Genomic DNA, 6000 nt, shown 5'->3' on the forward strand with positions numbered 1-6000 from the left:
TGGACTTTGAATGTTGGCTGAACTGGATATGTATAATTGTTGTATAACCCATAATAATGTCTTATGATTAGTAGCCATTCACCTGATGTCAAAACTTTGATACTGATACAAATTATCTTAATTTTTGTTAAAATCGAGAAAGAAAATCAGTCATTGAGCTAGGGCCCGAACTTCGTAAGGACTTGCACCCATCCGCTGATTGCCTTCTGCACGGGCACGGGCCGAATGGCCTCCTTCTGTGCTGTAACCAACTATAATTCTATGATTATAAGAAGCTATACTTACCTAGATTTACCTTTTTTTTTAGAACAATGCATTAAAGGGGTTTAAATCTAAACTTTACAACTGTGCTCCAGATCAGAGTACCTGTGCATAGCACTATGGGTGTCAGCTGTGGTTCAGTTGGTAGCACTCTTTTCTCTAAGTCAGGAGTTTGTGGGTTCAAGTCCCACTCCAGAGACTTGAGCACAAAATTCTCGGCTGACACTCCAGTACACTGCTGAGGGAGTGCTGCGCTGTTTCAGATGAGACATTAAACCGAGGCCCCGTCTGCTCTCTCAGGTGGACATGAAAGATTCCAGGGCACTATTTCGAAGAAGAGCAGCAGTGTTATTCCTGGTGTCCTGGCCAATATTTATTCCTCAAAGGGCTGTGTGCAAATTGGCTGCCATGTTTCCTACATTACAACAGTGACTGCACTTCAAAAAGTATTTCATTGGCTGTAAGGCAGTTTGAGATGTCCTGAGGTTGTGAAAGGCACTATATAAATGCAAGTCTTTCTTTTTTGATATATCTTTCAGCCAATCAAAGTGGAATTGACCTTTATGGCACAATAAAAATAAAGGTATAGCAGTAAATTCTTCAAGAATGATCCCAATGTCCCAGGGACAGAATGACAGATAACAACAGATCTGACAGAAAACAAATATTTCAGTCAGTGCATTGTTAGTGTTCCAGCAGAAACCACAATAGTGGGGTCATTTGTAATGCGTGGCAGAGTTGTTACTGCATTGACGGACTGCCCAACTGTGGGATATTCTGCTTTTATTCTCAAACAAAAGAAGGCAAAGGGATTGCTATTAGGAAGCAGCAGCAGCAATTATGAACAAGTCCTAGAAGTGGTGCAGTAGTGTCATGGTCACTGGACACTGGTTTTGAGCTGGAACCCCCACCATGGCAAGTTGTGAAATTGAATTCAGTAAATCCTGCCCAAAAATAAGGCCACGTTGGATTGTAAAAATCCAACTGACTCTCCAGGGAAGATGCCCACACGACTCCAGTCCTACACTATGTGGTTGACTCCAAATGCTTACTGAAATGGTCTAACAAGGCTAGGAGAAGCAATTGCTATGACAAAGGCTGCTTGTCACTATCTTTTCAGGGCAACTAGAGATGGGCGATAAATACAGAATTTCTAATGGCACCCATATCCTGAGAAGAAAAATTGAGCTACTGATCCTATAGTTTTTTTTGTGGAAAAATGCCTGATGTCAACTTGTTGACTACTCATAGTGCCATGATTAAAATCAACAGCTCACTATGTGGGGATACAGAGATGCATCCCAGCACCCTAGTGTATAGCGTTCCTGAGAGTGAAGCTTGAGTAAGATATTGGTTGGGATTGTGGCCCTCAACAAAAAGTTCAAAACTTTTAGTTTGTTCTAATTCAATTTGCATATACAGTACAATGGTTGTCTATCGCAGTACTTACTCATTTCTCAGTACTTACCTATTTCGTTTATCCAGATTTTTCTGATTATGCATCACTTAATATGCTCTTGCATACGTTGTTTGACTTACCATTTTAATTCTGCAACTCCCAGGTTTCTCGATAAGCCTTGTAGTTGCTTTTGTCTACACTAAGAAAGAACTGTTACGACTGGGATTTGCACTTTTTGAGGGAGGTAAAACGAGGTTTTAATCTAAACAAAGGTGTTTGGGTAATAGTCTGAACAAACTGATAGGAATTCATTGTTGCTGTAATGTTGATTTTGGTATGCTCTCAATTATTACATTATAACAAAATGTTACTATATCTGGACTGTATCACATTGAAACATAGAAACATAGAAGATAGGAGCAGGAGTAGGCCATTCTGCCCCTCGAGCCTGCTCCGCCATTTAATGAGATCATGGCTGATCATCCAAATTCAGTACCCTGCCCCTGCTTTCTCCCCATATCCCTTGATCCCTTTAGCCTTAAGAAATATATCGAACTCCTTCTTGAATATATTTAATAAGTTGGCCTCAACTGCCTTCTGTGGTAGAGAATTCCACAGGTTCACCACTCTCTGGGTGAAGAAATTCCTCCTCATCTCAGTCCTAAATGGCTTACCCCTTATCCTTAGACTGTGACCCCTGGTTCTGGACTCCCCCACCATCAGGAACATCCTTCCTGCATCTAGTCTGTCTAGTCCTGTTCGAATTTTATAAGTTTCAATGAGATCCCCTCTCATTCTTCTAAGCTCTAGCGAATATAAGCCTAATCGACCCAATCTCTCTTCATACATCATTCCTGCCGTTCCAGGTATCAGTCTGGTGAATCTTCGCTGCACTCTCTCCATGGCAAGAACATCCTTCCTCAGATAAGGCGAACAAAACTGCACACAATACTCAAGGTGTGGTCTCACCAAGGCCCTGTACAACTGCAGCAAGACATCCTTGCTCCTGTACTTGAATCCTCTCGCTATGAAGGCCAACATACCATTTGCCTTCTTAACCGCCTGCTGCACTTGCATGCTTACCTTCAGTGACTGGTGCACAAGGACACCCAGGTCTCGTTGCACTTCCCCTTTTCCCAATCTATTGCCGTTCAGATAATAATCTGTCTTCCTGTTTTTGCTACCAAAGTGGATAACCTTGCATTTATCCACATTATACTGCATCTGCCATGCATCTGCCCAATCACCCAACCTGTCCAAATCATACTGGAGTTTCTCTGCATCCTCCTCACAGCACACACGCCCACCCAGCTTTGTGTCATCTGCAAACTTGGAGATATTATATCTAGTTCCCTCGTCTAGATCATTAATATATATTGTGAATAGCCGGGGTCCTAGCACCGATCCTTGCAGTACCCCACTAGTCACTGCCTGCCACTCGGAAAAAGACCCATTTATTCCAACTCTTTGCTTCCTGTCTACCAACCAATTCTCTATCCAAGTCAGTACCTTACCCCAAATCCCATGTGCTTTAACTTTGCACGCCAATCTCTTATGCGGGACCTTATCGAAAACCTTCTGAAAGTCCAAATACACCACATCCACTGGTTCTGCCTTATCTATTCTACCAGTTACATCCTCAAAAAATTCCAGTAGATTAGTCAAGAATGATCTACCTTTTGTAAATCCATGTTGACTTTGTCCAATCCTGTCATTGTTTTCCAAGTGCTCTGCAATTATATCTTTTATAATGGACTCTAGCATTTTCCCCACTACCGATGTCAGGCTTACTGGTCTATAATTCCCCGTTTTCTCTCTACCACCTTTTTTAAATAGTGGGGTTACATTAGCTACCCTCCAATCCATGGGAACTATTCCAGAGTCTATAGAATTTTGGAAGATGACCAGCAATGCATCTACTATTTCTAGGGCCACTTCCTTAAGTACCCTAGGATGTAGATTATCAGGCCCTGGGGATTTATCGGCCTTCAATCCCGTCAATTTCCCTAACACCATTTCCCTACAAATACTGATTTCATTCAATTCCTCCCTCTCATTAGACCCTATGTTCCCTGACATCTCTGGAGGGTTATTTGTGAAGACAGAACCAAAGTATGTATTTAATTGGTCTGCCATTTCTTTGTTCCCCATTATAAATTCCTCTGATTCTGACTGCAAGGGAACTATGCTTGACTTCACCAATCTTTTTCTCTTCCCATATCTATAGAAGCTTTTACAGTCAGTTTTTATGTTCCCTGCAAGCTTACTCTCGTATTCTATTTTCCCCCTCTTAATTAATCCCTTTGTCCTCTTTTGCTGAATCCTAAACTGCTCCCAATCCTCAGGTTTGCTGCTTTTTCTGGCCAATTTATATGTCCTCTCCTTTGATCTTATGCTATCCCTAATTTCCCTTGTTAGCCACAGTTGAGTCACCTTTTTTGTTTTATTTTTATGCCAAACAGGGATGAACAAATTCTGTAGTTCATCCATGCGATCTTTAAATGTTTGCCATTGCCTATCCACCAGCAACCCTTTAAGTAACGCTCCCCAATCCATCCTAGCCAATTTGCGTCTCATACCATCATAGTTTCCTTTATTTAAATTCAGGACTTTAGTCTCTGAGTCAACTACTTCACTCTCCATCTTAATGAAGAATTCTATCATATTATGATCGCTCCTCCCCAAGGGGACTCACACAACAGGATTACTAATTAATCCTTTCTCATTACATAATACCCAGTCTAAGATGGCCTGACCTCTAGTTGGTTCCTCGACATATTGGTCCAGGAAACCATCCCATATACATTCTAGGAATTCCTCCTCCACAGTATTATTACTAATTTGGTTAGCCCAATCTATATGTAGATTAAAGTCACCCATGATAACTGATGTGCCCTTATTGCACGCGTCTCTAATTTCCCGTTTAATGCCATTCCCAACATCAGCATTACTGTTTGGGGGTCTGTATACAACTCCCACTAACGTTTTCTGCCCCTTGGTATTTCTCTGCTCTACCCATACAGATTCCACATCATCAGAGCTATTATCCTTCCTTACTATTGTGTTAATCTCCTCTTTAACCAGCAATGCTACCCCACCTCCTTCCTGAATATTGAATACCCCTGGATGTTGAATTCCCAGCCTTGGTTACCCTGGAGCCATGTTTCCGTAATTCCAATTACATCGTATCCATTTACATCTATTTGCACAGCTAATTCATCCACCTTATTACGAATGCTCCTCGCATTAAGACACAATGCCTTCAGGCTTGTTTTTTTAACACTTTGTCCTTTTAGAATTATTATTTACTGTACCCCTGTTTGATTTACACCCTTGATTTCTCTGCCTTCCACTTTTGCTTTTCTCCTTCCTGTCTTTTGTTTCTATCCTTGCTTCCCATCCCTCTCTCCTTGCACTGGTACCCAACCCCCTGCCATTTTAGCTTAAACCCTCCCTAACAGCACTAGCAAACAATCCCCCTAGGACATCGGTCCCGGTCCCGCCCAGGTGCAAACCGTCCAGTTTGTACTGGTCCCACCTCCCCAGAACCGGTTCCAATGTCCCAGGAATTTGAATCCCTCTCCCTTGCACCATTCCTCTAGCCACGTATTCATCTGGAATATCCTTCTATTTCTACTCTGACTAGCACGTGGCACTGGTAGCAATCCTGAGATTACTACCTTTGAGGTCCTATTTTTAAATTTTCCTTCTAACTCCCTATATTCAGCTTTTAGGACCTCATCCCATTTTTTACCTCTATCATTGGTACCTACATGCACCACGACAACTGGTTGTTCACCCTCCCCCTCCAGAATGCCCTGCAGCCGCCCCGAGACATCCTTGACCCTTGCACCAGGGAGGCAACATACCATCCTGGAGTCGTTTGCGGCCGCAGAAACGCCTATCTATTCCCCTTGCAATAGAATCTCCTATCACTATAGATCTCCCACTCTTTTTCCTCCCGTCCTGTGCAGCAGAACTACCCATGGTGCCAGGAAGTTGGCTGCTGCTGCCTTCCCCCGATAAGCCATCTCCCTCAACAAAATCCAAAGTGGTATAGCACTGTTCTGAAATATAAGTGGAAGCTGTTGTATGATCAGGAGTTACTTCAATAATTAAACCTGGGACTCTCTGAGGCAGGCAGTGCCTTTTGTGTGCAAAATTAACACCAAAGACAAAGACCTATTGGGAACCATTTATTATTAAGTAGATAGAGGTTAGCGAATGATTAACTCCAGTATACCATTTTCTTGCCAGGAGTGATGATTACATTGCTGGTAAGTATGAGTTGTGGAAGTCTTTACCATGAATGGAACTAAATGTATTCCATGCTTACTCTG

This window comes from Somniosus microcephalus, chromosome 6, assembly GCF_052327205.1.
Source record: "Somniosus microcephalus isolate GS21.2 chromosome 6, FLI_Smic_1.0, whole genome shotgun sequence".
Lineage (NCBI taxonomy): Eukaryota > Metazoa > Chordata > Chondrichthyes > Squaliformes > Somniosidae > Somniosus > Somniosus microcephalus.